General features: G+C 40.3%; 1 long non-coding RNA gene across 1 annotated transcript; it reads right to left on the bottom strand.

Moving 5' to 3' along the window:
- Positions 1 to 465: 465 nt before the first annotated feature.
- On the bottom strand, positions 466 to 2,018 carry LOC107675057 (uncharacterized). Its single transcript, XR_001632571.1, has 3 exons — positions 1,947 to 2,018; positions 1,311 to 1,385; positions 466 to 525 (listed from the first exon to the last, which is right to left on the bottom strand). It is a non-coding gene; the product is annotated as an uncharacterized LOC107675057 (long non-coding RNA).
- Positions 2,019 to 13,148: the final 11,130 nt, after the last annotated feature.

Raw genomic sequence — 13,148 nt, 5'->3', positions numbered from 1 at the left:
GTACCCTTTACTCCTACAAGTTCACTACGTTCTGTTGTTATAGATCTTTTCACACAAAAGAACATAACAAACACACTGTAGCGCAGGTGTCTGGTCTTATCAGATCTGAACAAAGAAAAAACACGTCACCAAAGAGGTCTCTGTCTTTAAACTGATGTAAAACAGCCCAACAATGACTTAATGTCTACATGACTTAGTACGGTTACTGATTAATAGAAGAACAATAATCAGTTTAGCATCGTTTACTTTAAATTAAAGTTTGATATTCTGTTGGTTTAGACTCATGTTTATCATGTGCCTTCTATCCTAATCAAGATTATTTTATAATCTTGATTATTTTAAGTAACCAACTGTCGCCTCCAAGTAACATCATTGCTCGATTTATCTACCAGTAAGAAACTTTTTCATGAATTAAACATGTGGAACACAAGGTGCTAGAAATAAACAAACATTATTTACTGATGGTGTGTTATATAGCCTTAGACAAAAAGGCACTCTAATGAAGTTGAAATTCTGCCTGGGGCTCTGGAAAAATAATAACAGAAAGACCCTGAAAAATCTGTTTACCTTTGTAATATTACGGCACACCTAGACATTAAAATATACATAGTCTGGAACCTATATTTCACTCAGTACAGAGGCACAATTGTGTGTGTGACAGATCTAAAAATAATATATTATATAATATTTATATAATATATATTTGAGAGAAAAACATCAATAGTGCAACCTCTGTATTGGAAGTCAATATCTATCTACTTCATATAATCATCAAATAAATGCTCTTTTTGTTGTTGAGGCATGCAAACCTACCCTCTGGTCTGATCATCCAGTCCAGCCTTTTTGAATGTGGCAGCTTTGATGTTTGTCACGCAGGGTTATTTTGCTGTTTATTAAATTTGTGAGGAATCCCTGCATGGTCCTCGACAGAAAATTAAAAAAACAGGTACCCACAGGAATGGGCTCAAAGAATTTTGTAGAACATGACACCTTCATGGAAGAACATCAGAATGGATCATCCATTGATGAGTTTTCCTGTCACGGTTAAAGACAATAATACTGTTCTCCTGTCATGTAGCATGATTGACTTGAGTAGCCAGGAAATAATTTTTTAATTCAGTGGCCCCCCTTAGCGAAAATGCCATTTTTATTACAAATATAATAAAACAGACTGGCCATATTGCGGCTAAATGTAAGTCACTTAATATAATGTCTTGTTTGTAAATCTGTTGTATATAAATATCATAATCATGCCTTTGCACTGAATAAAATATCTGTTCCAGACAATGTAGAACCTGGAATTCACTCACCTTCTACTTGAAAATAACCACCGGTCTTCAGTGAGAGCATTATCTGATGTCATTTCCAGGATGGTGGCAACTAGACTGAACAATGTGAAGACAAAACATTTTTAGAAAATGTATTTGTTAAATATGGAAATAAAATGATTAATTTGAATTATGAAGTTGTTAAGAATGGTTACAGTCAAAGAAAAATATGACATCTGAAAATGCTGACAGCATCACAGTGAAATCAGAATTTATTTATAAGAAGAGTTTATAATAATTAAAATGGTAAATCATTATATGTTACCTTATTTTTCACTATGGCTGTTTTTAGAGCAAATGCACTCTGCAAATGCACTTTGTGTTCATGATTTTTAAATCATTACCATTTCTGCTGTAATTGGTCTTGTTTTGTTGTCTTTTCCTGAAATGTTGCATAAAATGCAGTACTAAATGGAGACTGCATTGCTGCTTTTGGCCATTGCATTATTCTGGTTGCATTTTAAATTGTTACATACTCTTCACCACAGTGAATACTTAGCTTGCATTACGATTGTCAAAATATTAGGACAGGATTAAGGATTTGTTAGATATTTGGTGGATGCTGCTGAAACATTCTTTACATCCATTATAAGTAGCCATAAAGTCTCTGAACCTTACAATCCTCGTCTCCATGCGTGCACCATTGGTCCTTTATGGCCAAAATTTGATAGTGTCTTCTATTAGTCTCGCCTCTCATCTCCTGCAAGAAATACACACATTCATTCAACACACAAAGATCTTATGAAGGGCAGATGGGTAGAACATGTGTTTGTGCCTTCTTATGTGGTATAAAAGCGATGTGCCGAAGTTCACAATAAAGCACTGAAGCAGTTTGTACCAACACATGGCAACCTGTCACAATAAAACTGATAAAAGAAGGACCTCTGCTGGAAGCTCCACATTTTTGTCCACATTTTGACAGACCTTTAAAACAAGGAAACAGGGAGTTGCTTCGGGACATTCTTGACTTGTACATCACAAATAACGTGTGGCAAATGGAAAACACGTGACACTGTCCATCGTGATGTTTGCGAGATCTCACATTTTACTTTGTGCCAGTTCTAACTTAACTGTTCTTATATGAGATCAAAAAGTCAGCCCTACACAACAAGTTTTGGAAATCAAATGACTTTCCAGTAACAGCTTATTTCAAATTGAGAGCAGATGATATTTAGCATAGTGATGTTTAGCATATGAATATTGACATAAGCTGTGTCTTCAACACTTGAATGAGTCCTAAACTCTGTTTTAGGCCACGTTTGTCCCTCTGGCTATCACAGGGTGATGTTTTACTGTTGAAATTGTTCAAGACCTCCAAATGCTATAGAGGAGCCAGATGTCTGTGTCACTGAGTGACAATCTTCTAACAGTGCTGTTTTATTTTTCATTCATTTGCAGAGCTGTTTTGTCTCGGTTCTGCGCACAAGCTATTTCGCTTTTGTCAGCAGTTTGGTTAATACAAGCGATGTGCGTAGAGTGGTAGAAATGTGGACCTTCAGAGACAAATATGGTCAAAGCTGCAACTGTATTCAAGCAAAACTTCCTTGATTATAATCTCAAGAGATCTAAATTGCATAAGGAGACAATTCACTCTCTGAAAGCAAACTAAAATTACACCTTTTTCAACAGGCGCAACAGCGAGGAGGGCCAGAGTCTTATGCCATTGTGCAAAACATCACTTTACAGTGTAGACATGTCATTGGGATGCAATGAAAACGTGGAATTTAGTGTGGTCCCACATAACCATGTGTGGGGTTTCTCCGCCATTCGAAATTGCAAGTTAAATATGTTTTGTCCTCTTAAGGATGCAGCCAGTGCATAATTAACATTCCCTGGCTGTTTACAGTTGATTATTTAACTCAGTGGTTTTCCCTGGGAGCTGGTGATTATGCTGCTGCTCGACTACTAATAAAGAAATCCCTTTGAAATTCAAGACTCATATGAAGGAGATTTGGCGGAGAGGAACCAGTTATTAAGACGGAGACCAAAAAAATCAGCACCATCCTCACATTCGGCTTACTGAAGTGAAACTAAACTGATAATTGGCACAGTAAGACAACATGAAAAGGTAACACTTTAGTACAGGGACCAATTCTCACTATTAACTATATTTGCTTATTAGCATGCATATTACTAGCAAATTGGCCATTTATTAGTACTTATAAAGCACATATTCTGCATGACCATATTCTACATCCTTAATCCTAGCCGATACCTAAACTTAACAACTACCTTACTAACTATTAATAAGCAGCAAATTAAGAGTTTATTGAGGCAAAAGTAATAGTTCATAGTTAGTTAATAGTGAGAACTGGACCTTAAAATAAAGTGTGACCCATGAAAAAATATGTTATCAGGAGTTCAGTATCAATTATGGCACAGTGAAGGAGGACAAAAGATAGATATATAGATAGATAGAAATAGATAGATAGATAGATAGATAGATAGATAGATAGATAGATAGAGAGTTAGTGTAAGGTCAAAAATTATCAAAGATTTCTGCTTTCCTGTCCCAAACCGAACTATAGAACAACAGACAGATAGAAAGACATAAAATAATATAACAGCTCCACAAATTATTTAATAGAACGATAGAACTATAGAATGATAGATAGAACAACAAACAGAGACACAGACAGAATGACGGATATATATAATGACAGACAGAACAATAAAACGACAGACAAAATGAAGGTTGATAGATCGATAGATAGACAGACAGACCAACCCACCGACAGACAGTTAGACAGATAGACAGATAGATGGATCTACAGAATTATAGATACAGTAGAACTATAGAACAATAGACAGATAGAATGACAGATAAAATAATATAACAGCTCTACAAATTATTTAATAGAACGATATATAGATTGATAGAATGACAGAAGTATAGAACGATAGACAGAGATACAGACAGAATGAAAGATATATAGAACGAGACAGAACGATAAAACGACAGACAGACCGAAAGATAGATAGATTGATAAATACAGACCGACAGATAGATAGATAGATAGATAGATAGATAGATAGATAGATCCTCCTAACACTATCTGGCCTCACATAAAGACTGTTTACAGTTTGGTTGAAGTGTCTATATGTCAAAACATTATCACATCCAGATACAGAAATCTTGAGCTAGACAGCTTGTGTTGTCATGTTTGCTCTCCCCAGTCTTGCCACATGAATATGCAGGCTTGATTGCCAGTGTTTACAATTCAATAAGTGCACGCAATTTAAAGGCTTGTGTGCATATATGCTTGTTGGTATAAAACAAGCAAACCACACACAAAACTAAACAGGCACATAGTGCTACTTTTTGACAGGAACATGCAATTACTTGTAGTTTTCAGATCCAAGCACTTCCTTTTTTACACATTTTCTTTTCCTCTTTGAGAATCCCATTTGGAGGAATAACCACATGTTGCACTGGAAGTGTCTCAAATGTGGTGACAGGAACACAGCGGATGAACCATTAAAATTCCTCTGGGATCGTATGGTTGTTATACACGAAAGCCATAAGGATCAGTGTCAGGTTTCTTTAAGAGATACAATAAATGTTGTGTGGACCTCTGAACCATGAGTCTTGGACACTTTTGTCAATTTATGTTACAGCAACTATTGTAACAAAAGCAATCCATAGCCATTTCAACACTTTCTATTCTATTCAAATCGCTTTTGTTATTTTTACTTATCACTATTCATATTATCATTATATTTATTGGTCATACCAACACTATCCTTAAAAACTGGGGAAAAAAAGTTTTTTGAAAAAAAAAATTACTTTAGAAAAATGAATACTTATATTAAGCAAGGATAGTAGTCCCTATATGACACCAAACGTCATTATGATTAATGACTTTGACCTTTGTGACCTTTCCCCTCCCCCCACGTAGCCCACCCACGTCGTGACCACCCACATTGTGACCTCATAATGACGTCCATATGCGAAAATCGGCATGCGTGAAATTCTGTTGTTTGTACAGATGTTTGGCCATGTCCGTCCAGTGACAAAACCATAAATGAGCTGTCAAGTAATGTTTTTGTAGATTTTATGGACCATTCCCACTTGCATGCATCTGCGGCACACGTGTTTGTGGTATCAGGTTTCATTCCAAGGTACACTTAGATAAATAGGCCCCGGCAGTGCTGTGGAAAATCAGAAAAGAGCTGTGAAATACATAGACATTGACGGTTTATACTCACCTAAAACTCCTGAGAAGGAATGGGATGAAGAGATGATGGAAAATCTGACTTTGGCACCGAGAAAGCCATACAACGTTAATTTGTATTTGACAAAGTTTCTCCACGAAAATACGGATTGTGTGAGAGACAAATTTTTTCTGATCAGCGTACGCATATTTGGCTACATATTTCACAAATCGTCTCGAACGGTTACGCTCTACACATCTGATGAGACCAACGAATTTGTACAGGATCAAGATCCCTGCCTGATATTACCTGATAAAGACTGGCAATTATTTTTCAATCGTATCTGGAAAGATCTGAACGATTGCGGAGAAGAACCTTTGTACGTTGCGGAGTGGGACGGGGTGGACCCAAATATCCGGTACCGAGTGGTCGGTGATCACGCCCAAAAGAACCCGGATGACTGCGTGTACATATTCGCCCGCGAAGACAGACAAAGCTTAGCGGTCATTCGGGCGGTGACCTGCATAAGGAATATCACGAAATGTTCACCCTGCAATTTTTATTTAAGTGGCGCGATCTGCATCTGCCGAGTGCACTTTTTTTGATCATAAACAAAATGTTCAAGTGGTGTGACATGCATGACGGATACAACCAAATTAAAACGCAGCTGTTTCACCCCGAGAGTTACCCCAGCAAAAGTTCAGGGGTGCTGCCGTCCCCACCCATTTACTACAGCCATTATAAAGAACAGTAAGTCCCTTCCCCCATCACATTTCCAACATGTCTCAAGAAGACTCTTTACGAAGCGATTCGCCTGCGAAGACAGACAAAGCTTAGCGGTCATTCGGGCGGTGACCTGCATAAGGAATATCACGAAATGTTCACCCTGCAATTTTTATTTAAGTGGCGCGATCTGCATCTGCCGAGTGCACTTTTTTTGATCATAAACAAAATGTTCAAGTGGTGTGACATGCATGACGGATACAACCAAATTAAAACGCAGCTGTTTCACCCCGAGAGTCACCCCGGTAAAAGTTCAGGGGCGTTGCCATCCCTGCCCATTTACTACAGCCATTATAAAGAACAGTAAGTCGACCCTTCCCACACCACATTTCCAACATGTCTCAAGAAGACTCTTTACGAAGCGTTTACGCTCCTTTCAACCTCAAAGCTCCTGATGATAATGCCATCGATTATATTCTGACAGACGAACACCACTCACCCGACCTGCGCAAAGAATGCTTGGATAAATTCTGCACGGAGCTCGGATATCATAACCTGAGCTACCTAAAGGACCTGTGCACTACCTCTGCCCACACAGGGTTTGATACCACAGACGGGTGCTTCAGCGGGATCGGGTTCAAAATCATAAAAGCCACGATCGTGCTGCTGCTGCAGCACATCATAGACAACAAACTGAGGGAGGAGTGCGAGGGTTGTGCAACAGACCATCCAAGCCAGCTGCAACATTCCTGCCTGTTTGAGCCTGCCGCATACTATTTCGACTCACGCTTTGATGAACTGTCCCGCAAACTGTTCAAACCCGATCTTTAGACCATTATCGACTTCACTCTATGCCGCTGCAGTTTAATGACCAACAACATTCTCAGGATTCAGGGAACTACTGGTGCTATCCTGCACGAATTAAGAGACGAACCATTCGTCGCAAAACTGCAAGAAATCAGGGAAAAGCTGCTGGACGAGTCCTACAAGAAAGTCGTTTACGGCGCCGCGTGTCTGCCCACGGACTGTGACCGTGACAACATGGGGTCTGTGTGTAGCTTGAAGAATTTTTTCAGAGACGTCGTGTTTATCCCCCGTTATAAAGAGCAGATGATTGAAATGATACTTATGGCTATCGAGCACACGTGTGATCCTGAGAGAGATTACGAGGGGCAAACGGGACGTATAAAAAATCTCAAGAAACAAATGGACTTTATGAGAAGAGCTACGGATACATGGGATGTATTGATCGACATGTGTGTTAACAGGGCCGATCCACCCGCTGTAATGCTCAGAAAAATTCTAGATGAGATATCCGCTGCCGGTCAAGGGATAGGAGTTGGCGAGGTACTATGTATGTGTACATATGTAACTGATGTATGTGTGAAGCTTTTTTAAAAAAATTAGAAAAACAAGGTCTGCGAAATGGTTGAAATTCTGGTCGACTACATGCTAGATCAGGGGTATATGTTGTGTGTAAATTGTCTTTACTGGTTAGACAGCCTGTAACGTCATTCTATCCGTTTTTATTATTACTTATATCATAAATTCGTTATGTAACCATTTTTGAATTCTATTCTTTTACCGTTACTATGTAACCAATTTGAATTTTATTCTTGTCATTATGTAACCAATTTGAATTTTATTCTTGTCATTATGTATCCAATTTGAAAAACTATTCTTGTCACTATCTCTATATTTTGAAATAAAAGACCGAAACGTGACGCTTGTACGTGTTATTCTTTTGCGGAGGGTTGAAACGTTGACATGTCTGAGCTCATGAAAAAGTTTATTACACTCCGGCCAACCCCGGATCTTTAGGAGGTAAAAAACGGTTCAAAGATGCAGTCTTACAGGATACCGGCATCCGTCTGAGCGATAAACAGGTCTCAGACTGGTTGGCTGGGGAAGATGCATACACATTACACAGAACAGCTCCTATAAACTACAAACGTAATAGAGTCGTGGTGTATGGGGTGGATACGCAGTTCCAAGCAGATCTCGTCGACATATCGGTCTATTCCAAGGAAAATGATAATAATAAATATTTGCTGACCTGTATCTACGTATTTAGTAAGTATGTGTGGGCTCGAGCACTAAAGAATAAGAGCGGCGTCGAAGTTACTAAAGCGTTCAAGTCTATACTCGAAGAGGGACCCGTTCCAAAGAAATTGCTACGGGAATTCTACGGGAAACTTGCCGCTATTTTAGGAATGAAACCTGACGTGGCTTTAGGACGTTCCGCCTATCATGAAAAAGCTGATTTTACAACGAGCGTTATCACGGATGCTCCTCCTCAAGCCGATATTAACGCGGGTTTCTATACAGTGTATGTTTATACCGACGTTATCGAATATCAATCAGTGGGTGATCCGTACATCCCCCTTTTAAGATGCGTACATATAACGAGGGGAAACAATGATACCGTCAATGTTAGATACGACAAACCCCATTACGCATCGGTCAACAAGTCACTCATCATCATTGTTAGATACAACAAACCCCATTACGCATCTGTCAACATGTCGCTCATCACGGACATCACCGTAGAATTAAAGGATGATCAAAACCAAAAAAAAAAAACATTTTCTTACGGGAAAGTCGTTGTAAAACTACACTTTAAGCCTGTGAAACAATCCGTGCTTTAAAAAATGGCTTATTACAACCCACGCGGGATGAATCCCGCTGACTATGTCGACTATTATCGAAATCAGGCTGGGGGTGGTCTACCCGGATATACTGGAGGTGCCGTTATGTACGGAGCTGGCCTAGGAGGACTTTTCAGAGGTCTGTTTAGGATGGCCGTACCGTTGTTAAAAAGGGGGTTCAGCATCGCTAAACCGCACCTAAAATTGGCCGCTAAAAATATAGCAGCTGACGTAGTCTCAAACGCGTTGTCAAGATCGTATAACGATAACCCTAAAGCTCAAGACGGTTCGGGGATTATGGTCATGGCTCATAAGAGAACGTCTAAACCTCCGGGTACGCGCATGCCCAGGCATTGCTCTCAACCACAGCCAAGTACCCCATAGATAGGGTCTGCCTAAAAAAATGTTCCATACCTGCTGGATCCTGAGTATCAAATCAAGAAAATTTTGGCTTTTTCACGTTGATCCAAATGTAAAATTCCTGCGTAAAATATTTCTTATGGCCGTATCCAGATCGTTCTCTACGACCTTTTGAATGTTTTCGCGAGGGCTTCCGGATTTCAACATTTCCCGCTGGTTCTGGGGAACAATATACATCTTCTCAGCATATTCCATGTTCAACCCTGTCTAGATTATATTAAACTAGAAATAAAGGGTACAGCAACGCTTAGGAGTGGTAAAAGAAAACCGCCATCCTGGTTGAAAACTCGATTCTTGGCGGTTATACCGATTTTCTTATTGGTGAGAAACTTAATTTCCGATTTTCTCCTCTTCAGTTTTTGGTACTGCTGCCGGTTGATCGGATTCGTACTGTAAAGGATGTTTAGCGCTACTTCGCAGAGTGCTAAAATGAGTTCGTCGGATGCGCGGTCCCAAGAAGGTCTCAGTCACACGCAGAAAGCGTAAGAAGACTGTGAAGCGAAACGTCTCGACTAAGAGATCCGTAAAAACCATATTCTAGCATGGCGTTACTGCAACGCATGTCGGGAGAGTGTATTAAGTCCGAGTTGGGTCCTGAGTAAAATATTTCTTATGGCCGTGTCCAGATCTTTCTCTACGACCTGTTGAATGTTCTCTCGAGCGGCTCCGGATTTCAAAATATCCAGCTGGTTCTGGGGGACGAGATACATCTTCTCGGCATATTCCATGCTCAAGCCTGTCTAGACGATATTAAACTGGAAATAAAGGGTACCGCGACGCTTAGGAGTGGTAAAACAAAGCCACCGTTCTGGTTGAAAACGCGGCACGCCAATTCTTGGTGGCTATACCAATTTTCTTATTGGCGAGAAATTTCATTTCCGATTTTCTCCTTTTCAGTTTTTGGTACTGCTGTCGGTTGATCGGAATTGTACCGTAAAGGTTGTTTAGTGCTACTTCTAGAGTGCTAAAATGAGTTCATTGGACAACGACTGTAAAATAAGACAACGTTGTTTAGGCGTAGCTTTATGTAACATCTTTAGCGGAGGTAGATGCTTACAACGCTTGGCAGACGATGTCGGGAGAGTGTATTAAGTCCGAGTTGGATTTGTTTACAGTCCTGCTGACGCAGACAGGTATCGAGAAAAATGGCTATTTAGAAGTACCGCCTTTATCGGCTATATCGGACTCGTCGCCTTTTTGAGTTTTTTATCGCGGGGACCAGGGAAGATTACATCGACCTAAATAACACGTTGTTGTTTCTACGTCTTAAAATCACAAGACCTAATGGGGGCGACATCCCAGACCCCGCAAAGGTAGCCCTAATACGTTACGAATGATCAGGTTCTTCTTTTTTTCTGGAGGTAGACCACTTGGCGATCGGAAAGCAACCCCGTTCTGAGCCAATATTGTTCCGGTGTTTTTGCTTTATAGTCTATCATAAGGTAAGGCTGACTCGTAGCATCTTGATAACACTCCATAAAATATTTTGCATTGGTCATCACAAGTCGACGTCATTTTCGGTGATTGCTTGATATCTCAGAGTTTGAGCACTTACCCTTACCGTTGCATCATCCAGAGTCTTATCAACTACAGCAAAGATGTGCTGGAATCGCTTTTCTCGGCCGGTCTGTTTTTCAAAGACAAGGAGGGTCACATGGACGAAACCGACCCTGTGGGCCGTAACGCGGGGCTGACCAAGAGATTGCTGAACACTACCGGGAGCAAGGTTGTGGAGCTGCTGGCGTCTATTCACAGCGATATTTTCTTTCAAGAAAAATTAATGCTAAACGGCGTCGACATAAAAATACAAATGATCAGAGGCAAAGACGAATTCTGCCTGATGAGCGACGATGCCTATAAATTAAATATAGTGTCAGCCTCACTTTTTGTCAAGAAAGTGTCCGTATCACCGTCCGTGAGACTGGCGCATGCCCAGGCATTGCTCTCAACCACAGCCAAGTACCCCATAGATAGGGTCTGCCTAAAAAAATGTTCCATACCTGCTGGATCCCGAGTATCAAATCAAGAAAATTTTGGCTTTTTCACGTTGATCCAAATGTAAAATTCCTGCGTAAAATATTTCTTATGGCCGTATCCAGATCGTTCTCTACGACCTTTTGAATGTTTTCGCGAGGGCTTCCGGATTTCAACATTTCCCGCTGGTTCTGGGGAACAATATACATCTTCTCAGCATATTCCATGTTCAACCCTGTCTAGATTATATTAAACTAGAAATAAAGGGTACAGCAACGCTTAGGAGTGGTAAAAGAAAACCGCCATCCTGGTTGAAAACTCGATTCTTGGCGGTTATACCGATTTTCTTATTGGTGAGAAATGTAATTTCCGATTTTCTCCTCTTCAGTTTTTGGTACTGCTGCCGGTTGATCGGATTCGTACTGTAAAGGATGTTTAGCGCTACTTCGCAGAGTGCTAAAATGAGTTCGTCGGATGACGACTGTAAAATAAGACAACGTTGTTTAGGCGTAGCTTTATGTAGCATCTTTAGCAGAGGTAGATGCTTACAAAGCTTGGCGGACATGACGAATGTTCATGTTCTTCTTTTTTTTCTGGAGGTAGACCACTTGGCGATTGGAAAGCAACCCCTTTCTGAGCCGGTACTGTTCGGGCGTTTTTGCTTTATAGTCTATCATAAGGTAAGGCTGACTCGTAGCATCTTGATAACACTCCATAAAATATTTTGCATTGGTCAGATACATCTGCTTCGCTAATACCATCACCTGATTAGCGTCCCGGGGATTTTCAAACAAAATTAAATAATTTGTGTTCAAGCTGATGGTTCTGCTTGATTTACCTTGAGCAAATAAATTCTGTACTATATAAATAGCAATAAGATTATGGTGATGTACAAACTGCGTGAAGACTTTTTCGACCTGAGCGTTTCCGCTAGCTTCGCTCATCATATCGTCCAAAATCAGAAGGTTAGCTTTATTGGTAGGTAGTAAATGATCATCATTCAGAGACGTCGTTATTCCTTCAACAAATTTAATGTCGTACAATTTAAGCAGGTCATCGTAAAGAGGTTGCCAACAGTTGTAAATATAAACAATGTTTTCAATTTCTTTAGAAATTATATTTAGACCATTTTCCATCAGTCGTTTTACAAAATAGGTCTTGCCACTATTGGATGGCCCACTTATCACACAAGAAAAAGGGTGCTGGAGTCTAAAGTCAAACTCTGAAGCATCCCGTACCCCTCTATGCATCATCGAATCAGTAGCCATAAGGAAGAGTGTTGAAATCGGGTAAAAGTCTGCGCTTATTATACACCACTTTGAACCTTTTCTCAACTGACTTGTTGTGCAACGTGAGATGCTTTTTATCCCTCACAATGTTTTCAGCACGAGCCAGGATGTATTGTGTATCGTCGTGAGACGTCACATAGCCGTTAACCAGACCAATCAGGGAATCTAAGCGGATAGCTTGGGAATTTCTAGCATTCAGCATTATACCCTTAGCCTTCATGCACACTTTTCCTTTGGCCGTGCAATAGCCATAAGAGTTTGGGCCACTGTAAAATGTAGAACTCTGTGATGTAATTGTCGCCCCCTATTTCCTCCGTCAGCTCCCCCAAATGATCCCCCCGAGGAGGCATCCAGTCGCCGTCCCTAGACACAAAAATGACGCTGTCGGTGTCCGAGTATAATACTCGGTCGCCGAGTTTGTCCATCAGGTCGTACAGCTCCAGTCGAGCATGAGCTGTCGTAAAGGCTCCTATAAACACATTAATGTCATGTGTCTAACGAACAACCCCCTTGGGGAGACAATGTTGGACGAGTGCGACGTCGTCTGAGACGAATGTGAAGTATTTCAGGGTATCGGTTTTACCAAAAACGATACTGGTGAATTCTTCAGG

The sequence above is a fragment of the Sinocyclocheilus anshuiensis genome, unplaced genomic scaffold (assembly GCF_001515605.1).
Source record: "Sinocyclocheilus anshuiensis isolate Anshui unplaced genomic scaffold, SAMN03320099.WGS_v1.1 scaffold776, whole genome shotgun sequence".
NCBI lineage: Eukaryota > Metazoa > Chordata > Actinopteri > Cypriniformes > Cyprinidae > Sinocyclocheilus > Sinocyclocheilus anshuiensis.
This window is presented reverse-complemented; position numbering and strand designations above follow the sequence as displayed.